A 23,362-nucleotide genomic window follows, 5' to 3' on the forward strand; every position below is an offset into this window, starting at 1 on the left:
CGGTAAAAATGACTGACATCTCCTAAGCATGCCTAGTACCTTACTTAACTTGTTTCTTACCATTTCGGTTTGTGAATCCCATAACATATGCTCATGAAAAACAATTCCCAATGCTTTAGCGGTCGAAGAAAAATCAATCACAGAATCGTGCAGGTGTAGTTTTGAAGTAGCTTCGTACGTTGTTCCTTTTGAACGAAATAGGACGGCTTTGGTTTTTGAACAGTTGATTTGTAGGGAGTTAGCAGTCGCCCATGCATACAAGTCATCTAGTGTCGTGTTTGCTGCTGAAATTAGGTCATTTACATCCACACCTGTGAAAAACAAGGAAGTGTCATCCGCATATATGACATATTTGATTGTGTGATTTATGTTTATAATGTCGTTGACATAAGTGATAAAAAGTAACGGCCCCAATATACTACCTTGGGGTACACCTTGAGCAAGTTTTTTCAAAGATGATTGTTCTGTGTTTATGCTTACACACTGCAGCCTATTGCTCAAATAACTGGTGATTAAGTTTAGCGCATTTCCTCTAATGCCATAATAGGGCAATTTTTGTAAGAGGGTATTGTGATTTATCCGGTCGAAGGCTTTAGAGAAGTCAACAAATATGCCTAGCGTAATTTTCCTGTCCTCTATATTACCTAATATAATTTCCTTTTGACGTAACAATGCTACCTCTGTCGACAGCCCTGACCTAAAACCGTACTGGGCTGGAGTAATTACCGAATGTTTTGCAAAGAAGTTCGACAGTCTTATAAATATTAACTTTTCTATGGGCTTTGAAAACAATGGTAGAACAGATATGGGCCTATAGTTCTTCAAATCATTTTGTCTCCTCCCTTAAACAGCACTGTAACTTTTGCATGCTTCATACGTTCTGGGAAAATACCTGTGCCTAAAATTAGGTTATAAATGTATGTTAAGGGCATGACTAATATGTCTATGACAGAACAGACTGGGGCCATCTTTAACCCATCAATATCTTCCGATTTACTTTTCTTTAGTTTTTTGAAAACACCCATAACCTCGTGTTCATCTGTTGGGGAAAGATAAACCGACGAAGCTACTGTCTGTGCGGACATGTAATGTAGTGCGGTAGTGTCACTGACACTGTCTACTAAGGAAGTAAGGTGATTATTGAATTTCTCAGCCAATGCTCTGCCCCTGTATGTTCGATCGCCTTCAGTTATCTCTTCTACACTAAAATTACCTTTATGTAATGCAGTAATTGAATTTAACTTGCTCCACATCTCCTTGACCCCTGAGACGCCCTCGAACATGCAAGAATAATAACTGCGTTTCGCTTTTTCATAACTTTAGTTAAATTATTTCTATATTTCCGAAAGGAATCCAATGCGTCTGGATCGCGATTCTTCAAGAATAGTTGATACATGCTATTTTTCACATTTATCATTTTTATCAGGTTCTTTGTGACCCATGGTTTCCGCGAACGTTTCAACTTTTTTATTTCTTTGTAGGGAAAACATCGCTTGTAATACGGGAAATTATCTCCATAAAACTGTCGTATGCTGCGTTTGCTGATGAGCACGAGAGCACTGCTGCCCAATTTGTTCTGGAGATTTCATCTCTAAACTGCGAAAGAGAGTTTTCAGTTATATTCTGGCACCGGAATTTGTAGGTTGGGTTTGATACGGCCCGGCACTTATCAATAACTAAATATATCGGCAAATGATCACTAAGTGTAATGTTGACTGTCCCAGAAAACAGACTTTCACGTGGTAAGTTGGTAATAAAAAGGTCCAGTAACGTAGCGCTAGTTGCTGAAATGCGAGTTGGTTGCAGTATCACATTTGATAACAAATACGAATCAAGAAGCATACAAATTCGGACTGTTTTGATGTATTTGAAAGCATGTCAATGTTTAGGTCGCCACCTAGGACCAATTTATACTGATGTATACTAACATGAGAGAATATCGCGTCTAGCTGCTCGAAGAACTCACCTAAATTACCATCAGGTGGACGGTACACCACCGCAAAAAGAAACTTCCCACATTTCAAACATATTACCTCAATATCTGACGTACATAAAGATAGGTCATCAAGCAGTTCATAATTAATACCTTGTTTAATAAACATACATACGCCTCCACCTCTTCTAATGGGTCTGTTCAAGAAAACTGCATTATAATCTTCTAGGTGCATGTCATCACCAGCCGAAAACCACGTTTCTGTCAACATAATTACAGAAAACGAGAAGCCGAAATCACTCAGAAATACACAGAATTCATCCTGTTTGCCTCGTGCTGACTGCATATTTAAATGAATAAAAGTAAGAGGTGAATCGCATTTCTCGACCGTATTATGCTTTAACTCTGACGGAGTAACACTAGAAGTGTTCATTTCAGATGCTGATGGGTCAACAGGAAATCGTGCATTGTAAAGTTATATTCATTGCCACATAAACCGTGCGTTGGAACGACAGGTCAACGACGAAATTTGCGACAACTATTCTTATCGAACAAATCTTATAGCCACAAACTGGATAGCCAGCATCAATGAAAAATAGTAACGAAAACAAGCTACTGCAAGAGCACTGGTGCATCCCAAGGCAATAAGAGGGAGTGAAATGTATTCCCTCAAATAACAACTCACACGCCCAAATTTTTTTGTGATATCGTGAAGCATATATTTCATGAACAAACATAAACCCAACTTCATGAGCATGCGTGGTACTTGACCCACTTAGGAACAAAAAATAAGCATGAAACAAACAACCGAAATTCTCGTTTACAGCGGCGCCGCAATATCTGTGCCCACAACACAAACCGCCTTTTTCGCTGCACTGCTTTCACGAAGAACTGTTCATTTTGTTTACGTCATCACTGCTTTCGATTTTGATCTTGGGTGCGTTTTCAGTCTGCCGCGCAAAGATTTTTCCATCGCGAACCCAGACATATTTCCAACCAGTCTCACGCTTGCGTGCCGTAGCCTGACCAAGAAGTCGTTTCAGTTCTGGGCACAGATGTTCATTTACGAACACCGCTGACCGAGAGTCGATGCCGAGATCAGAACACTTCAGGCTTGCTGCGCGGGCATTCATCAAAAAGTTATCCCGCCTTTGTCTCTGCTCGAACTGCACAACCACGTTTTTTTTGCTTGGGTTGTGTGCCATTGGAACTCTGTGTGCTCGTCCGATATCAGTCGCGACAAGTGGCACGCCCACCTTTTTTCCAATTTTTATGACCATTTCAACTAGGTCTTCGGAGGATTCGTACGGAATGCCTTTAATTTCGACATTTGCCCTCCGGGAATACTGTTCAGCCCGAAGCATTCTGTTCTCATGGTCATTTACCTGCCGTGCGAGATCAGAGCACTGCACCTTTAACTCAGCATTTGAGGCTCTCAGGGCTTGGTTTTCATTTCTAATTTCTTCATATTCCTTGTTTGCCGTAGCCAGAAAGGTTTTAATATCCCTTAGTTCCTTGCGAAAGTCTCGCTCGATTGTTTCTTTGAAATCTTTGAACTCCGCCCTAAGTTCACGCTTCAGCTCATCAAAAAGTGCTCTGATCTCCTTCGACATCCTCTAATGAAACAGCAATGCCAAAAATAGAAATGATACAAATGATACAAATGGCAGCAATGACAGCAGCGGCAAGAGCAGTAAAAGTAAAAAAATAGGCTGATTCCCAACCTGCGTAAAAGATGCGCAGAGTCTGTGAGCACACGTGAAGCCTGCTGCCGCCCTTGCTGCCAAGTGAAGGAGCAGACGGTGCGCTCGGTGCTTTTGTACTGTCCGAACAGATGACGATCCAACGGGGCAGGGGGGGCAGTGTCGCAGTCAACTTTCCGTAGCTTGAAAGGTGATGCTAGCGTCGGAAACACAGCTTTCCCATCCGCGGCGTTGCAAGCTGAAACGGTAGTACAGCCACCACAGCCAGAATGCTGGGCACGGTATCAGCAATGCCTGCGTAAAAGATGCGCAGAGTCTGTGAGCACACGTGAAGCCTGCTGCCGCCCTTGCTGCCAAGTGAAGGAGCAGACGGTGCGCTCGGTGCTTTTGTACTGTCCGAACAGATGACGATCCAACGGGGCAGGGGGGGCAGTGTCGCAGTCAACTTTCCGTAGCTTGAAAGGTGATGCTAGCGTCGGAAACACAGCTTTCCCATCCGCGGCGTTGCAAGCTGAAACGGTAGTACAGCCACCACAGCCAGAATGCTGGGCACAAGGTGCTTGAATCCGCTTGAATCCTCAAACAGGCCTGGGGCCCTGTATTTCGGGTCGCGTAGTTAAATAATGACCCTTCAATAACCTTCACCGAGTCCGGAGCCTCATATATCCCCAACAAACTGGTTGGCAGCGGCGGTGTTAGAGGAAGGCTGATGGACACCTGCTGAAGGGAAGAACTTCGACGATCCGTTATCATTGAGTTCCACTACGCAGACGAGACAAGCGAGGAAGGCTCCACAACTAGCAAGTCGTCGACCTGGGATCGGCAGATGAGGCAGCGTCTTCGGGAGACAAGGCCATCGCACGCTCGTGGTATAGGTAAGTGCTTGAGCGACTACTGTTTGCCAGACGATTAGAACCGGGTTCAATCGGGCATATTATATTTCGCTTGCCACCACAGGGTGTGTGGTTATTTCGAAAGTTGGTGTAGTCAGCTCTTGCTTACCATGAATATAAGGAAGCTAACAAAAGACGAATTGCTGCTACTGGCGGAAGAGCTCGGTGTGGAAGTGAGTCAGAAAATGAGGAAACCCGAGATCCGCTGCGCAATTCAGGGAGTTAATTTCGAAGAGGACGAAATCGCAGAGGCGTGGGAGGAAAAGATATGCCGCATTGAGAAAGAACATTCAGAAGCGAGAGAAAAGGAGGAAGAGAGAGAACAGAGGAAAATTGAGTTTGAACTCGAAAGGATAATGCTCGAGCAAGCGAGATCGGCGTCGGGAGCGAGTGCTGCAGTCGCTTCGTCCGACAATGTAAAGACGAGTAGTTTGCTTCAGCCGTTCAGTGTGGGGAACGACATGGGTCTTTACCTCGTGAATTTCGAACGCATGTGTGAGAGACATTCATTCAACCGTGACACTTGGCCACAAAGGTTGCTTGCGTTGCTTCCGGGGGAGGCATCACAAGCTGTTGCCCGTCTTAGCGCTGGTGTGATCTGTTGAAGTCAAGCCTTTTCGCGAAGTATCAGCTCTCCACCGAGGAGTTTAGGAGAAAGCTTAGAACAGGAAGGAAAAAAGCGAACGAAAGCTTTGTTGAATTTGCTTGCAGCCTTACTGATAACTTGGTCGAATGGATGAAGGGCTCTGGTGCAGAGGGCGACTTCAGCAAGCTCCAGAATTTAATCTGTCTCGAGCAGCGTTATGAGTGCTTGTCGGACAACATACGCATTTAGGTGAGAGACAGACACGTTGGCGTCTGTGTGAAGAAGGCAGGGCAACTTGTGGATGAGTATGTGGTGAGCCGTAGCTTCAAAGAGACTAACTTAAACAGTCAGGGCTATCGAAAGGCCCACCCTGGGCAGCAGCCTTATCATAAAGGACCGCGAGATCTGCGGGAAAGAGAGGGCAAAGGGCAGCTCAATTCATCGCAACCTACTGCTAGCGTGAACAAAGAACCGAGTCCGAGGAAAGGGGCCAGAGGGCTAGTCAGAGGAATTGGAAAAGAGACGGCCAACAATTTGTTACATTTGCAAAGAAGCGGGTCACCTTGCCAGAAATTGCCGAAAATAAAAGCGTGTTTTCGCGACGATAATAAGCAGTGATTCTAGTAAGAACGAGCTACTAAAACCGTACACCAAGAATTTAATTGTAAATGGCCAGAAGTGTAGAGTACTAGGGACTCAGCTGCCACCATGGACGTGGTCTACCCGAAGTAGGTATCAAGTGAGGATTATATGTTTAAATGCGATTGGATTCGCCAAGCAGTCAGTGAGGACTCTGTGTGCCTGCCAATAGCGAAAGTTGAAAGTGTAGGGCCATTCGGTACTGTGGCAACAGTGGCAGCTGTATAGAAAGCGTTTCCCGAGGGGTATACCCATACATTTTTCAAATAAAATCCGAGTCGCTTTTGAATGAGCAGCGAAAAACGTTCGCCGACGCATATGCACAGGTGCTTGCGCTGACGCGATCGAAAGCCAGACAGCTTTCAGTGTAGTTGCCTTATTCAGATAGAAAGGAGGAACCTGAACTGGAAGAACCAGTAACTGGTTGAAATGTAGCGGTACAGACGGAGGTCAAGGGACCTGTGAGTGCGGGAAAAGATCAAACTAATGCTCAAGCGGAGAGCCCGCAGAAAGGCGCTGGGCGTAAACGGCTCACCGAAACTGAGCACGAAGGCAGCTTGGTAAGACCCACTGCGCCTTCTTTTCATCAACTACTGATTGTTAGTCGAGATACACTAAGGGCCGCACAGAAAAACGACCCAGCGCTTAAGGTCGTGTGCAGTAGCCTAGGCGAAGGCGTCTCATCAAGTAACATTAGGTTCAGGGAGAGAGATGGTATCCTCTATCAAAATCACAAAGACAAACGCGGCAGAAACTTTGACCAGGTAGTAATTCCAGCCGATTATCGGAAGGATCTGCCCAGATTTTGCCACGATCACCCGTGGGCAGGGCACCTCAGAGTGAACAATACTAAAAAGAGGCTACTCCAGGAATTCTACTGCAGGTTGTTTCAGAGATGCACAGGAGTTCGTACGAACTTGGCAGACGGGCCAGAAAGTGGGGAAGTCCAACGACAAAAGGAAGGCCCCAAAGATAAAGGAGCCTATAATTTCAGAACCATTCTCAAGGCTTGTTATTGATCTTGTTGGACCCCTACCTAAGACGAAGGCTGGGTACAAATACATTTTGACTATGTTGTGTCCAGCAACAAAATTCCCTGAAGTCATACAGCTAACAGAGGCTACTTCAGTGCAGGTAGCAGATGCCCTATTGACAGTGTTCTCTCGCCATGGTTACCCAGCGGAGATATAATCAGATCAAGGGACGACTTTCACAAGTGCACTTATGACCACATTTCTTGAGAAATGCGGAATCAAAATTTTACACAGCTCCGTGTATCCCCCACAACGCAACAGTGTCGAAAGATGGCACGCAGTGTTCAAGAAAGTGCGGAGAGCGTTGCGCCATGAGCGAAATGTAGACTGGGACTGTTGTCTTCCAGGCGCGCTTTTCGCTTTGCGCACTGTGCCGCACGAAGGGACTGGGTTTGCTCCCGCAGAACTCGTGTATGGGAGAAACCTTAGGGGCCCCTTGCAGCTAGTTCGTGAACATTGGGAAGACAAACGGGTCGATAAGAGTGTGGTAGAGTATGTAGTTGAAATAATGGGAAGAATAAATGAGACTCGACAAATTGTAAAAGCCAACTTGGAGGAATCACACAAAGCGGCAAAGCGCTACTATGATAAGAATTTGAGAAAGAGCCTATTGAAATTTGGCGACAAGGTGATGATATTGCCCCCGAGTAGGCAGAACATGCTCGAGGTCCTCTGGGACGGTCCGGCTGAGATAATTGAATGCGTGTCTGAGGTGAATTACTTGGTAAGGTTATCTGGACAGAGGCAGGAAGAGTGAGTTTATGATGTGAACTTTTTAAAGCCATATTTTGAAAGAAGGGAAATGGTGAGCATTGCCTTGAACCACTCTCAGGACATTACTACAGAGGTGCCTTCCTTTCTCTGCGAAACGTCACCGGATGTAGAACAAATCATCGCTTACTCTGTGGATAAGATTGAGCTGAACAATGAGCAAATTGAGGACTTAAGAAAATTCATAGAGTACTCCATTGAATGCTTCACGGAGAAGCTGGATCGGACACACTTGGTGACACATGACATTGAACTAACATCAGAAGTTCCATTTACAGCAAAACCTCGGTGATACGATCACGGCTCGTGCGAATTTCGAGGTGATACGAATTTTTCTGTGGTCCCGGCTAAGGCCCATTAGCCTGCATTGCATTGGAGTACGGTTGTTGCAAACGGATTTTCACATCGCCACGTTTGACACGAACGTACGCTAGAGCACAGGTATGAACAGGTGTTGGCCGCGCTGTCGGGGAAGGCGTGGCAGTCAGGCGCGGGCATGCGCGCTGCGCGACCATCAACGGTGCATCGTTGCCTCCGAGATAGTGCGCGCGAATCTTGGAGGCCTTTATGCGCCTTCGCGTTTAGATTGCAGATGACGTTGACGTCGCGCTTTTGTCCCCCGACGCGTTGACGCGTGCTCCTGTGCTCGAGGCAGCAGCGTCTTTGTACTGTGTTAACACGTGTCTGCCACGTTGATGCAAGCCATGTCCACGTAGTCAGACGTTCTATGAAACAAGACTGAAACTTGGATTGTGGGTCCGGCATGACAGTCCCATGAAATGTGGGCGAAGACCCCAAGAGATGAAGCGGACGGTCTTGGCCAAGGAGCTAGGCTTCGCAACATACGTGCACACCTGCCGAAGCTCCGATTGGCACGGGAGACTTCCGAATTTTGAGCAAACCACCCGCTTGTGCGGGCATGGCCGTAAATCGCATGAAAAGCACCCCATACGCCTACGCGATAAGGAAATAACAGCATCAAAGGACCGCGATTCTAATATTTTCTTTCCTTCATCTATCTCGTGCAAAGCGCTTCTTAAGTCACTTTCGCCGCGGTACTTAGCTGTTATGCAGAAAAGCGTAGTAAGATTAGGAAGGGGCTACTAGCGGTCACGGGTCACAACACATCTGGTTCAAGAATTACGCATACGTGCATGCACCGTATATTTAGGAGTACAAGTATGATCGTTGACGTCTACAAACTTTACTGGCAATCATTCAGAGCTGTTCGTGACGTCGCTGCGGCCCTCAGAAACACCGAATCAAAACGCATTGCCAACTTTCTTTTGTCGCATACTAATTTTCCATGTTTTCTGGCGATACGAATTTCGGATTATACGAATATTTTTGGTCACCCGGCGAGATTCGTATCACCGAGGTTTTACTGTACATCCAAAGCATATCGCATGTCACCGAGGAATCAGAGATCACGAAAAGTGAGATCTGCCGCATGCTTGAACTAGGAGTTATCAAGCCGGGAAGAAGCGATTACTGTTCTCCGCTAATGTTAGTAGGAGTACCGGGAAGGGATCCACGACCTTATGTAGATTACAGAAAGTTAAATGCGATCACTAAGGACGAGGTTTACATTTTGCCGAACATTGAAGAAAGAGTGGAGCTGGTTAGCAAGGCAAGGTTTACATCTACTTTTGATTTAGTGAAAGGCTACTGGCAAGTACCTTTAACCGAATGAGCCAGTCGCTATGCAGCTTTTATAACGCCTTTCGGTACTTTTCAACCTGTGACAATGAGGGTTCGCCTCAAGAACGCACCCTTTTGCTTTTCGAGATTGATGGACCGGGTACTGGAGGGACTGAGCGAGTTCGCGTTGCCCTACCTGGACGACGCAGCTGTTTTTTCGAATGATTGGAGTTCCCACTTGAAGGAAAGAAGGTGACTCTTAAGGACTCGTTTTTCTTTGTTAGACACAATATTGCTACGCATATTACCAGCCCCTTGGACCATTGTGCGTGTGCGCCGGACGAAGAGAAGGAAGATCTCTCTCCGCTCGGGCTCTGAGCTGAACCGGTCAGCGCTGCAACTGCTGCTGTAAATATATCGTGTAAATAGCCTACAGTCTACCGGTACTACTACAGTACTACGGTACTACAGTCTACCAGTCCACAATCTCGGTTTCCCTGTCGCCTGCTCCGTCTCTCGACCCGAATACCGACCGACGCCCACGAGTGCACCCCGCATTGACTCCTATTTTCCTCCAAGATCTCGCAACCCATCGGAATGGAGAACTCCCGACGACAAACCCATCTGCTTCCGCTGCCACCGGGTGTGTCATGTCTCCCGTCACTGCCGCACCACGTGGACGCCGCCTTATTGGGGCCAATTCTCGTCGCCTTCCCGCCCATACGCTGCACCTCGCCGGTATTCTCCCAGCCGTACGTACGCCGCCTCTGACGCACCCAACAGCCGCCCTACTGCTCGGTCACCGTCGCCCCAACGCCGTCGTTCCCCGTCGCCTCAGCCACGCCGCTATTCCTCGCCGCCCAACTACGTCTCGTTCCGGACAGAAAACTAGATCGTGCAGCTCCTGGAGGTAGTGCTGCACCTTTTTTGTCTGAACCAAATCCTCCGTTGACGCTCCCTACGAACACGAACTTAATTGATCTTCAAGTGGACGGTATTTCTATGACGGCGTTAATTGATACTGGAGCTCAGATGTCCATCTTCAGCGCACATCTCTGCCGCCGACTTAAGAAAGTACTCACGCCTGCTACAACTAAAGCCGTTCGCGTCGCCGATGGCGGAACTGTTGCCGTCACGGGAATGTGTACCGCTCGGATAAGCATTGCCGGCCGCCACGTTCCCGTCCTCTTTACCGTGCTCAGCAGTTGCCCTCACGACCTCATCTTAGGGATGGACTTCCTCTCGACACATTCTGCCCTGATCGACTGTTCTGCCGGTACTCTTTGCCTGGAACTTCCTCTTATGCCAGGTACTAGCCCCAAACTCCAGAACAGCCTCTGTACCACAGACTTTATCCGCATGCCACCTAAAGCCCTAACATTCGTCGTATTGGCAACGTCTTCACCGGTGCTTGACGGGGACTACGTCGTCACGCCTATTGCTGATGTCCTTCTGGCGCGCGACATCACTGTACCACACTGCGTTGTCACCGTAGCCGCTAACCGGATACATCTCCCTGTTGTAAATTTCGGCTTGACGAAGCAAGTGCTACCCCAAGGCATCTCAGTCGCCACGCTCCGATCCTTATCAGATGACCACGTCACCATTCTCGCTGCCGACGTGTGCTCAGATGTTCCTTGTCGGCCGCCGGATACCACAGGCCTCGACATGGCATTACGTCGCATGATCGCCCCGGACCTCGAACCTGAGCAGTCAGCCGCTCTAACCCGCCTTTTGGCTTCTTACCGCGACATCTTCGACGTCGATAATCGACCACTAGGCCAGACTTCTCTTGTAAAGCACCGCATAAACACCGGCGATTCTCTTCCCGCCTGTCGTCGTCTGTCTCCCTTTTGTGTTCGTCCAAATATTCGCGCTGTTTTCCCTCCTTCCCATTCACCGCCGACCATATCGGGTGTCTGCCGCAGAGCGCATGGTCATTCAAGAAGAAGTGAACAAGATGCTAGCCAGAGGAATTATTGAATCCTCATCGACAGGGGCGTAGCCAGAAATTTTTTCGGGGGGGGGGGTTCAACCATACTTTATGTATGTTCGTGCGTGCGTTTGTATGTGTGCGGGCCTATATATGCAAGCAAAACTGAAAAATTTCGGGGGGGGGGTTTGAACCCCCCCAACCCCCCCCCTTGGCTACGCCCCTGCTCATCGAGCCCTTGGGCGTCACCCGTCGTCCTGGTTAAAAAGAAGGACGACACGTGGCGCTTCTGCGTTGATTACCGCCATCTGAATCAAATTAGGAAAAAGGACGTTTACCCTTTTCCCCGAATTGACGACGCTCTTGATTGCCTACACGGCGCGCGCTACTTTTCTTCAATAGACCTACGCTCTGGCTACTGGCAGATTGCTATGGATGAGAAAGACCAAGAAAAGACTGCGTTTGTAACTCCCGATGGCCTATACCACTTCAAGGTTATGCCGTTTGTTCTGTGCAACGCCCCAGCCACGTTCGAGCGTATGATGGACTCTCTGCTACAAGGATTCAAATGGACAACCTGCCTTTGTTACCTCGACGATGTCCTTGTATATTCGCCTACATTTGAGACCCACCTTCGGCGTTTGGCAGCTATTCTTGACGTCTTCCGCAGAGCTGGCCTCCAATTGAACTCGTCGAAGTGCCACATAGGCCGCCAGCGGATTACAGTCTTGGGCCACCTCGTCGATGCTTCAGGTGTGCAGCCGGACCCAGAGAGAATTCGTGCAGTCACGAGTTTTCCTGTACCCCAATCAGCGAAGGACGTCCGGAGTTTTGTGGGACTCTGTTCCTACTTCAGAAGGTTCGTGAAAGATTTTGCAACAATCGCTCGACCACTCACTGAACCTCTGAAGAAAGACGTGCCTTTTAGTGGGGTCCCGCTCAAGCCGCCGCTTTTTCTCGTCTCGTCACACTTTTGACAACGCCGCCTATATTGGCCCACTTTGACCCATCCGCTCAGACGGAGGTCCGAACCGATGCTAGTAGTCATAGGCTCGGAGCCGTCCTAGCCCAACGACAACAGGGACGCAACCGGGTTATCGCCGACGCCAGCCGCCTCCTTACAGCTGCCGAGCGCAACTATTCCATTACCGAGCATGAATGCCTCGCTCTTGTCTGGGCAGTCTTGAAGTTCCGCCCATATTTATGTGGCACGCATTTCTCTGTAATCATGCGCTCTTCTCATCATGCGCTCTTTTGGCTTTCGTCACTAAAGGATCCTACGGGCCGGCTTGGTCGCTGGGCTCTGCGACTCCAAGAATATACATACACAGTGACGTACAAGTCGGGCCGCCTACACCAGGACGCAGGCTGCCTGTCTCGCTACCCGGTCGATGAATCGAGCAGCGTCCCTGACACCGACGCCGACGCTTGCGTCTTTTCCGTTTAATTACTGACAAACATCGGCGACGAACAACGCCGAGATGCGTCCTTGCGTACTATCGTCGAACGCCTAGAATCATCGTCTACCGACCAGTCGCATCGCTCGTTCGTCCTCCAAGATGGTGCACTCTACCGCCACAATTTTCATCCAGATGGACCAGCCCGGCCGCTTGTTATTCCGAAACACCTCCGCTCGGCTGTCCTTCACGAACTTCATGACCTTCCAACGGCCGGTCACCTTGGTGTATCGCGCACTTACGACCGGATCCGCCGACGTTTCTTCTGGCCAGGGCTTGCACGCTCTGTCAGAAGATACGTCGCGGCGAGTGAGAAATGTCAGCGCCGCAAAACACCCTCGACGCTTCCCGCCGGGTGCCTTCAATTCCTTGACATTTCGTCAGAACCGTTCTTTCGCGTTGGCTTAGACCTACTTGGCCCGTTTCCCCTGTCTTCCCCTGGCAACAGGTGGATAGCTGTGACCACAGACTACGCCACGCGCTACGCCATCACAAAAGCTCTTCCAACAAGCTGCGCCAGATGTCGCCGACTTCCTCCTACACGACGTGATTTTGCAACATGGAGCTCCACGCCAGCTGCTTACGGGCCGTGGCCGCACATTTCTGTCGAAGGTCATAGCCGACATTCTGCAGTCATGTGAAACGAGGCACAAGCTCACTACGTCCTACCATCCGCAGACAAATGGCCTAACGAAGCGTCTCAATCGAACACTTACAGACATGCTTGCGATGTATGTTTCCTCCGACCACTCTGACTGGGACCTTGCTTTGCCGTACGTGACATTTGCGTACAATTCTTCGCGCCACGACACTGCCGGTTACTCTCTATTCTTTGTGTTGTTCGGCCGACAACCAACGTTGCCCCTAGACACCATCATCCCGTTTCCCGCCGTACCGACCAGCGAATATGCCCTTGACGCTATCACCAGGGCTGCTCATGCACGTGAAACCGCCCGCACTCGCCTCTTTACTTCTCAAGGAAACAACGGCGGTTGTACGATCGCAGGCACCGAGACGTGCATTTCTCGCCCGGTTTTTTGGTCCTGCTGTGGTCTCCCACCCGTCACGTTGGGATGTCGGAAAAACTAACGTCTCGATACACGGGTCCATACAGAGTCCTTCGTGCGGTTACCCCTGTAACTTATGAAATCGCTCCTGTTGCCTCGTCGCCTTCATCTTCTATACAGGCCAGCGATAACGTACATGTCGCACGGTTGAAACCCTATCACTCTCCCAGTGACGTTGGCATCTGATGCGCCGGAACGGCGCTTCTGCCCCTGGGGATTATGCTACATGCATATTGCCAGCCCCTTGGACCATTGCGCGTGTGCGCCGGACGAAGACAAGGAAGATCTCTCTCCGCTCGGGCTCTGAGCTGAACCGTTCAGCGCTGCAACCGCTACTGTAAATATATCGTGTAAATAGCCTACAGTCTACCGATTCGTCATTCACGTAACAATATTATTGAGAACTAACAGACAATAATGCCAAGGAAAGTATAGGGGGTGTTATTTCTAGTAATTAGGATATAAATGTGAAGAAAGGAAAGTGGACGAAGAGATAACTTGCCGCCGGCAGGGACCGAACCTGCGACCTTCGGATAACGCGTCCGATGCTCTACCACTGAACTACGGCGGCGGTCATCCTCTCGTCCACTTCATGGGGTATATATTTACATTTAAACCTAGGAATGTTAGCGCCGATGAGGAATGTTAGCTACGAATGAGCCAAACAAAGCACTGGTGACAGTCACTTCTTAATTGAATGCTTTCATTGCGATAGCAATTACATTGACAGTCTCGGCTAGATGTTGCCGTCGCCGCCGTCATGCACCGTATATGCATAAGTATGTATATATATATATATATATATTATGTATATATATATATATATATATATATATATATATATATATATATCAGAGTCCCAAAAAAAAATAAATCAGAAAAATGCTTCCGAAGCGCGAAATCGAACCAGCCACCTCTCGTTCCGCAGCGCAGGGCGCTAACCACTACGCCAGAAAGCGCAGATCCTTCAAGTATATAACGGCGAGCGTTATATACACACCCTTTACCGCTGACAGGACTCAGAGACGGGAGGCGCTTATAAGCGTTTCTTCATTACCAGCGAGGATGGCGCGAGGAGCGCGACGGCTGCATTTAAAAGTCGTCGGCGAGCTCGCTGGCTTCTTATATTTGCGCAGGGAGAACCTTGCCCTTCCGCTCTCTGCTCGCGCGGTTTTCTCGTGGTGAGGGGAAGAGGGATATTTGAAGCTTTTCACTGTGATGTCCGCGCTCATGTTACGGAGCGTACGAAAGTCACTCGAGCTCAAGGGACGCCGCTAAACGAACAAACAGAAGATGAGCGCGAACTATCAAGTGTCACAACTCGACACTTGAAGCACGCTAGTTTTCTTCGCTGCTTCGGCCGCCTTTGCAACATGAGCGCTGTTCAAACTGAGAGTATCCATTGGCGAGCCTCACTTCGTATAGCATTAGTTTTCTTGCTGTCGCATTCATTGCTTCGCCCTTGCGGCGAAACTGTGACTTTTTTAATCATGCAATATATTTGAATCAAGCATATGTTTCCAATATTATGTGTGACTGAGGAAAAACTACACTGTAATTTTTAAACCCCTCCACCACGTTTTACAGCGAAACCTGTCATGAGATCATTCAGCGGCCGTTTTTGGCGCCGTAGTTGTCCGCCGTCGCCGCCGGTGTCCGTAACCACTATCGCGTGAAATAAGAAGAAAAACGAAATAAAGAAAAAATTTCCAGGATGGAACGGGGTTCGAACCTGCGCCCTCTGCTTGGGAGCCCAGTATTCTACCTCAGAGCCATGCCGGTGCTTGAAAATGCTTTGCAAAAAGGCACAATGCAGGCTTCATGTCGGGAAGGAACCACATTACTATATGTAACATAGCCTCATAGCAGAGTAAAATAACAAGCAGGCTCCGCACGACGCGAATCCTGTAACCAGGCGTCACACATGCGAATTGCGCAACGAGCAGGTTGTTGAATGCTTCTAACCCATTACAAAGGGCTCTGCCATAATTATTCATCGTCATCAGGCACAGCATCAACAAAGTGCGCATAATGACTTACATGTGGTTTAGCGGGTACCACGGCTCTCCGTAAAATGACTAAAAATGCATAGTGGCTGCTTCCCTACATCACCAAAATTACGATTATTTAAAGCGTAGTAGGTTCCTCGCAAGTGCACCCCAGGCAGCACGCCGGCATTGGACCAATCTCGGACAATGTTGGTAAACATTGGCAGAAATATTGGTCCTGCGTTGGCTTTTGGGGGTTTGCTACACCTAAATGTGCATTGGTCCAATATTGGATGCCAATGATTGTCCAATATGGCAAGGATGGCTGTAGCCAACATTGTCTGTCCAACATATCGCCAATAATGGCAAGGATGGCTGTAGCCAACATTGTTCGTCGTACGTATCGCCAACATTGTATAAATATTGGCAGCTCCAATATTTTTTGCGAGCCTTTATCATTGGCTGCACCATCGTTCTTTCATTTCCAGCGTTTAACGCTGGAAATGAAAACATTTTCCACTGAATGTGTAGTTTAACGTGAGGTAGATTTTTGTGCACGTAAATAAATGCATGTTGCCCACGCTTTGCTTTTAGGCAAGCAGCAGGGATAATCAGCGTACAAAAGCTGAGAGTACACACAAGTTTATTCTGCATTATACATATGGCCAAGATACTGCAAGTTTTGAAAATAATTTCGTATTTCGCGCTTTGTTCTGCTGACCGCTTGCTGGCAGATAACAGCTGCACAAAACCTACACTAATTACCTTCAATAACGTCCTTATATTAGAAAGTCAGTGAAAAGCGAAAGCGTGATACAAAATGAAATAAATGAACATGTACACGTGAACAGACATTCGATACAGCCGAGATCCATAACCACCTTGAACTACCAGAAAGTTCATCGCCTATTTTATTAATTAAAAGGTGACTGCGGCAAGAGCTTGAAAGTCTGCGACACTTCACAACTAATAAAAATTTGTGTGTTACAAATCCATCATTTCTTTGCGCGAATCCAGCGGCGAAGGGCAAAATGAAAAAAGGGTGTTAAGCTGACGCACTACAACGCGAGAAAAGAACAAAATAGCAAAACGCAAAATGCTGACAACATCGTTGAGGGCGAGAACTTAACCAACGTACTTCGAAGCGCACAATAAACCCCCCCACATCGTATTCACAAACTAGCAAATTTAAAAAAACCTACGCGGTAATGTAGACAATAATAAACGCAGCACACATTTCACTTACGAACAGCACGGAAAGTAACATGCGACGAAGGAGAAAAAACGACTTACTGAACGCGATACGAACACAAAAATCCGGCGGAAAAGTTTGCGAGTTGTCAGGAACACATCGGCGCTCATCTGCGGATCGCTCTTCAAAGTCAAAACAGTCAGGTCCGATGAAGAACAGGGCAGCTGCCTTCTCACTGTGGCATCGCCGTCGAATCTCGGTATCCGTAGAATCGTGGCATCCTGTCTCGGTATCCGACTCCGTTTTTTCCCGATGACTCTCGACTGAATACTGAGGGGCGCGCGCCCGCCGATGCTGGGAGCCCGAACGAGGCAAAGTAACCGCCACTGACTGACGAAGAATAGCCGCCGGCCAGAAGGGGCCGAAACTGCGTACGCATCTTCCGAGGCGCCCGTCGTCTCCCGCCATCTCCCTCAACCCCCCCCCCCTCTTGTCAAAGGCATGAAAAGCGAACCGTCGTGGGCGGAGCAGCGTCAAGTGACAAGTGTTTATGACCAGCGACCACCGCGCTGCCCCACTGCCGCGAGGAGGAGGACGTCGTGAAATTCGGAAGCAAAACATGGCGCCGCGCTGCTTCTCCGGCCCCCCGATCACCGAGAACATTATTCAAAGTGAACGTCTGGTTGTGTGAAGCGTTTGAAAGTGCAAATCATAACTCATCGATCATTTAAAGATTCCGCGGGCGTATACCGTAGTCTTGGACAGCCACGTCGCTGTAGCGCGCACACAAAGAAGTATAATCTGTAATCAACCAGTCGTGTAGCAAACACGAAAATACACAGCGTGGTTGAAGGTCACATGAAATGTTTTTGATTGTTGCCGCTAATAAAGCCGTGAGACATAATTTCGCGTGGTGTGCGGTGCGCAGAAGGCGCACCAACGCAGAGGCCCATTGCGAAGCAGATGACTTTTATTCTACTTCCATTAACTCGTCAACGCTTATGTACAGCTTCAATCAATGTAAAAGTAGGGTGTTTTGGTTTGTTTTGTATACAGTTGCTATGTATTACGCTGGCTGTATCACACAATTAACGGTTAACTTTCAACAAGCATTGCAAAGTGAGATTTTGGTTTTGTGTTTCCTTTCTCATAGATGTACTTCCAACGAGCGCGCAAAACTCAGTTGAGAACTTGGTACTTATTTACATTGCTCAACCATCTGTAAAACGAATTTTGTCCAACTATTTAGCATATATTTTGTGCCATACTAAATGCCAACCTAAAAATCAAGACCCTGTGTGCGCCATTGTTCCCTTCTTATAGACTGGAATTGCAGTTTTGTTTGTTGGCTGACAACGATGGACTGTTTTTGCCATCTTTATATAGTAAAAGCTCGTTAATATTCAACACTTATTAATTCGGAAAGTCGGATAATTAGGACGCGTTCTCTGGTCCCTGCAAGCATGTTTATTGTTTAACGGCATCACACTCTCGTTAATTCGGCCATACCTGTCCGCAACACGGTTAATTCGGACGAACCTCTTAGTAGGTGGGGGGCGCTGCGACGAAACTTTGCCCCCCCTAATGGGGAACCCTGCGCACGCCTATGGTGATAAGTAACCAGAAATCTTCTTTGAGGTGCGCTGGATGCCGGACAAAGTGATTTTCATATAGCGTGCATGCAGGTGGTGGCTCGATTCGGGCTAACCTTCCTCAGTGATGGTAAAAAGGGGAAAAAACATTCTTGCCGATTAATCATGCATATGCTTGCCAGTGTTTAAGACATTGGAGCGACAACGTGTAAGTCTGGACAATATTGTCCGGCGCGTAGCATTGGCCGTCCAATATTGTTTAACCAGTCAGATTGACTGGACAATATATCCGATCTACTGCCATTACTTAACCAACATGTTTTTACCAACGGATAAGCTGGCCCAATATGCCATCCATACGGCCTGGTTTCTGCCAATATCGTATTTACATCGGGAACCATGGGCCATTGTTGCCAACCTCAAAGAATAGCACGACCAATATTGGATGTTGGCTGGCAAAGATGGACCATTATTGGCATCCTTGTAGGCTGGCTTGCCAACATTGGTATTATAGTGGTTTGTATGGGCCATCATTGGGCCATCGTTTGCCAACGTATAAACAATATTGGACCAATGTGCTGTGCTGCCTGGGATGCTAAACCAGCACGCCAAACTTTCCGTCCTACTCTAGGTTTATTTAGTAGCGGCAACCTGATCGCATTGTTGTGTATAAGTTGATATCCTTACCTTTATGTTTTCGCGGATTAATCATAATTGTGTACATATTTTTGCTTCTAATGGCTTGATTTCTGGAAAAATCGCAATATTTGATGCCACCGTATATGTTCATATTTGATTTGCCATGTATGACTGGTTATTCATGTGTGTACACGGGTTATCGGCGCTTTGATAGGCTTTCTTTGCCTTTATACTTGGATCCGCTAGGCAACTATGTATACTGGTTGTCTGAAATAAACATGAAATGAAATGAAATATGTTCATCATCATCATCAGCCTGACTACGCCCTCTGCACGGCAAGGACCTCTCTCAGGTTTCTCCGATTAACCCTGTCCTGCGCTTGCTACGCTTACGTTATACCAGGCCCGTAGCCAGGAATTTTTTTCGGGGGGGGGGGGGGGGCCACTTGCTGAAAACCTTGACTATTTGAGAAAAACGCCTATTTTCATTATTTATTTTTGGTAAAACACCATGTATCGTAAAGATTTCGGGGGGGGGCGCCCTCCCCCCCCCCCCCCCCCCCTGGCTACGGGACCACGTTATACCCGCATACTTCTTAATCTTCTCTGCCCACGTCCGATCGTATATCATAACGCATGAGAAATCTTATAGACGCATAACACCAACAAGTACGCCGCTTTATGTATACATAAGCCAACCACGCAATTCTCACTGAAGACTCCAACTGCACTGTTCACCGCTTCTAGAGGCTCGCCCTCGCAGCTTGTATTGTTTTCAGTTCTTCATACCCTACGTAGTATATCCCTGTTTTAGATGCGAACGCATCTTATGCTCGGGGCAGTGTCCGTTCTGCGGCGTCCGCACCCATACTGCGCATGCACCAACTCTCCCCCCTCTCCTCACGTGAGCGCGAGGAGGTGGAGTGGAGGAGGTGGTGTGAGTGCTGCCTGCGCTTCGTTTCTCCTCTTCCGTTTCTCTCTCTCCGTCACAGCTGTGCGCTCGTTTATAATGCGGCGCGCGCTCGCTCCTGTTGCACTCTCCTTCGCAACGGCGCTATGGATGCTCGCGAAGCTGAACGTAAACGGCAACGCCGGCAAGCGAATCTCGAAGCTGCGAGGCTGCGAAAGCGTGCGTTCGCTGTGCTTCCGTCATTCTCTCTCTGTGCTAGCCGATAGTGCCACCGCTGCGGAGCAGTGGATGGCTCGGGAAGCCGAAACGTCAGCGTCGGCAAGCGGTAATTAAAACGCCTCGACAATCACCGTCTCGTAAGTCGCATAAGAGAAACGTAAACTCGATGCGCAACCCCCCGCGATGCTTTCACATCCCACCATGGTTGCCCGTAGGGGGAGATATGTAATTTTTAAGCTACATCTTTTTCTCACCGCGGAAGCAGCATGGCTGGGGTACATCACCCATGTGGTCTCACCACATTTCTCTCATAAAACATTATCAAAGATTAGGTAGCTGACGTGACACGCGCAATATGTTCACGTGGATTTCTGCTTAAACGCAGTAAACTTGTGTCATGATCGAGCACTTTGATGAGTCATCCATCTTTCTTCGTCGGAGTTGGTCCAATTTTTTTCCTTTTTTATCACCTATAGCCCAGCTCTAGCACACTGCGATGCGCGAAAAGTAAGAAACTTGGGGATTATTCCCGCTAGGCAAGCAGTAAGTTTTCGGGAATTTATTGATATACAGACAATAAGTGATTCTAATAGGTCAAGTATTTTCTTCTTAAAGAAGAAAATACTTGACCATTAATTGACCATTAACTTGACCGCTACGCCATTAAAGATATACATACAGAGCTGAGGCGTAGGCATATATATTTTTTTCGGCGGAATGGGGGTGGGGTCAAACATACTTTATGTATGTTCGTGCGTGCGCTTGTATGTGTGCGTGTATAGACACGCAAAACGGAAAAATTTCGGCCCTTGGGGTGTGATCCCTCAACCTTCCTCCCACATACGCCAGTGATACAGATACTGTCAGATACATATATATTAAGTAATGGTAAACATTCTATGCCCGCAGCTTGCTTCCACTGAAGTATATACATGAGTCAATTATACTTTTTATTCTTCTGAAGTGTCTTTTGTAGAGGCTTTGAGAATAACAAATATTTATCACGGAGCGAGTGTTACTTTTCCGTTACAAACTGATACAAGAACTCAACACGAGCGCTCGTCTCGTGCTTTTGTCTGTGTGAGCTGCAACGAAAGTGATATACTACATATGCGAACTAACGCACCTATTCATATTGCTGCAGTATATCAAGCTGATTTCAGTCAGTAGAAGCGCGAAGTCACGCCGGGGAACAACACATCTTGCGCGTGATGCTTTTCCAAATACGGAAAGAATTACCCGCAAACAGAACAGCCCGACCAGTGTCGCGCATCTTCGCTCTGCTCAGGATAAACTTCGCAACGCAGAGAAGCTCACACGGAGCGCGGTCAAGCGGATCCGAGGCACCCAAGCACTGGCGTATCAAACTACCAACAAACGCGGGGAAATGCACATTCCCTTCTACCCGCAGTGCACTACAAACGGCGGACGGGGGTTGTTCGCACTAAGCCCCGCAGAGATCTTTAATTAAAAGAGGAAACTCAACTGGAGACGAGAAGAGAACGGCCGCCGCGGCAACGGAGCGTTGAGCGATTTAATTTCAGCTACCTCGCACCGCGGGGCAGTGAGAAGGGATGGAGACTCCGGGCGCGTTCCAGCGACCCGAACCTCACGGCGAGAGAAGAATCACCCACCGACGCTCTTTCGCCAGCGATGGCAGGCCCCTGCAAAGAAGCGCCTCACGCCCCGATGGGCAGGCAGCGCTCGCCGAGCGCAAGCTTCCAAAGGAATCGCCGCGCTTCCACTCATCGTCGCAGGGGGCTTCTCCTTTACCGCGCGACGCCTCGGAGCTGAGATGGGATCACCTGACAGCCCGCGCGCGCTATTTTGCTAGGCCTTTCTTTCGCCCTCCAGCTGAGCGTATGTACAGTAGCGGAACCGACCGAGGAGACCACGAGCGAAAAGATAACGGGGAACTGCGCCCGGGTTTGGTCAACCATTGCTTCTATACGCGCAGATGATACGGTGGTGCCACGCGAGTCCGCATGCTGCGCAGCCGACCGAGCTTCGTTTTTTATACCGCTGCGGCGATTTCGGTGCACGCTTTTCTTTCCACACGCGCCCTCTGTTCCTTCCCTTTCCGTCATCATCGTCGTATCATTCGCTCCGAGGGGCACGGTTCTCGCTGCCCCTACCAACCCCCCAATTCTCGCACCTTTCGAAAAGCTTCACTTAGCCTGCCCTGCTCTTCTAAACTGGCCTAACTTGAAAATGAAATGCTCTTGTCACACGCATGCACCTCGATAACGCGTGGAAGCTTTCGTTGTGTGTATACGTTATGCAGCTATACAGAGCAACACCTTAGGCGCGACCGCGCCGTGTATAATTGTCCTTCAATACAGTGAGAACGTCTCGGTGAAGCTGAAGAATACTTAGAGCTCTGTCGCTCGAGATGTTGCACTGTTCAGCAAAACCAGGAGAGTCTCATTTTGTTTAGGCTGCTGAGTAGTGTTAGGGTGAGCGTGTTGCTCCCAGTACTTCACAGTGTGTGAACTCATTGTCAACTGAGGAACTTTAGCAAGGAAACATTTGCTATACAGAGCAGATGGGCGAAACGCAGTGAAAGCATGCTGTCTTCACGTGTTTCTGTGGCGACAGCATTGCTCTGCTGATGAACTAACCATTCAACTCCCCAGGTTCAAATCAATCAATCAATCAATCAATCAATCATCAATCAATCAATCAATCACATCAAAATCAATCAATCAATCATCAATCAATCAATCAATCAATCAATGTGCACACTAAATCCTTAAACCAGTTGACCGTCCGTCAACGTTAATGGTAAGACTGTGCACCAAGTGTTACCATATTCTGTTGAATAAAAACAAAATAAGCTATGTGTACTTGAACTACGAAATTGTGACGATAAAGCAGAAACGAACTAACGCTGCGCTCCTACTTCCTCAGGGAAAGATTGGGCATGAACGAGCGCACGTAGAGTTTCGATTGTTCAGCGTTTCGATTCAAGTTCATTGAATATTTAAACCTCCGTCCTAGTTAAGGATACAGTAGTCGTGATGGTGTGCCTGTTCATATATGCCATCGCTTGCACTGCCCTTCTCATGTCTCTTTAACTTCTGCGAACATCAACCACAAACTTAATTCGTCCCATTTTGCACGGATTCATCCTAAACCATCCGTGCACCCACTGACAATTCTAAT

Source organism: Rhipicephalus sanguineus, chromosome 7 (assembly GCF_013339695.2).
Source record: "Rhipicephalus sanguineus isolate Rsan-2018 chromosome 7, BIME_Rsan_1.4, whole genome shotgun sequence".
Classification (NCBI taxonomy): domain Eukaryota; kingdom Metazoa; phylum Arthropoda; class Arachnida; order Ixodida; family Ixodidae; genus Rhipicephalus; species Rhipicephalus sanguineus.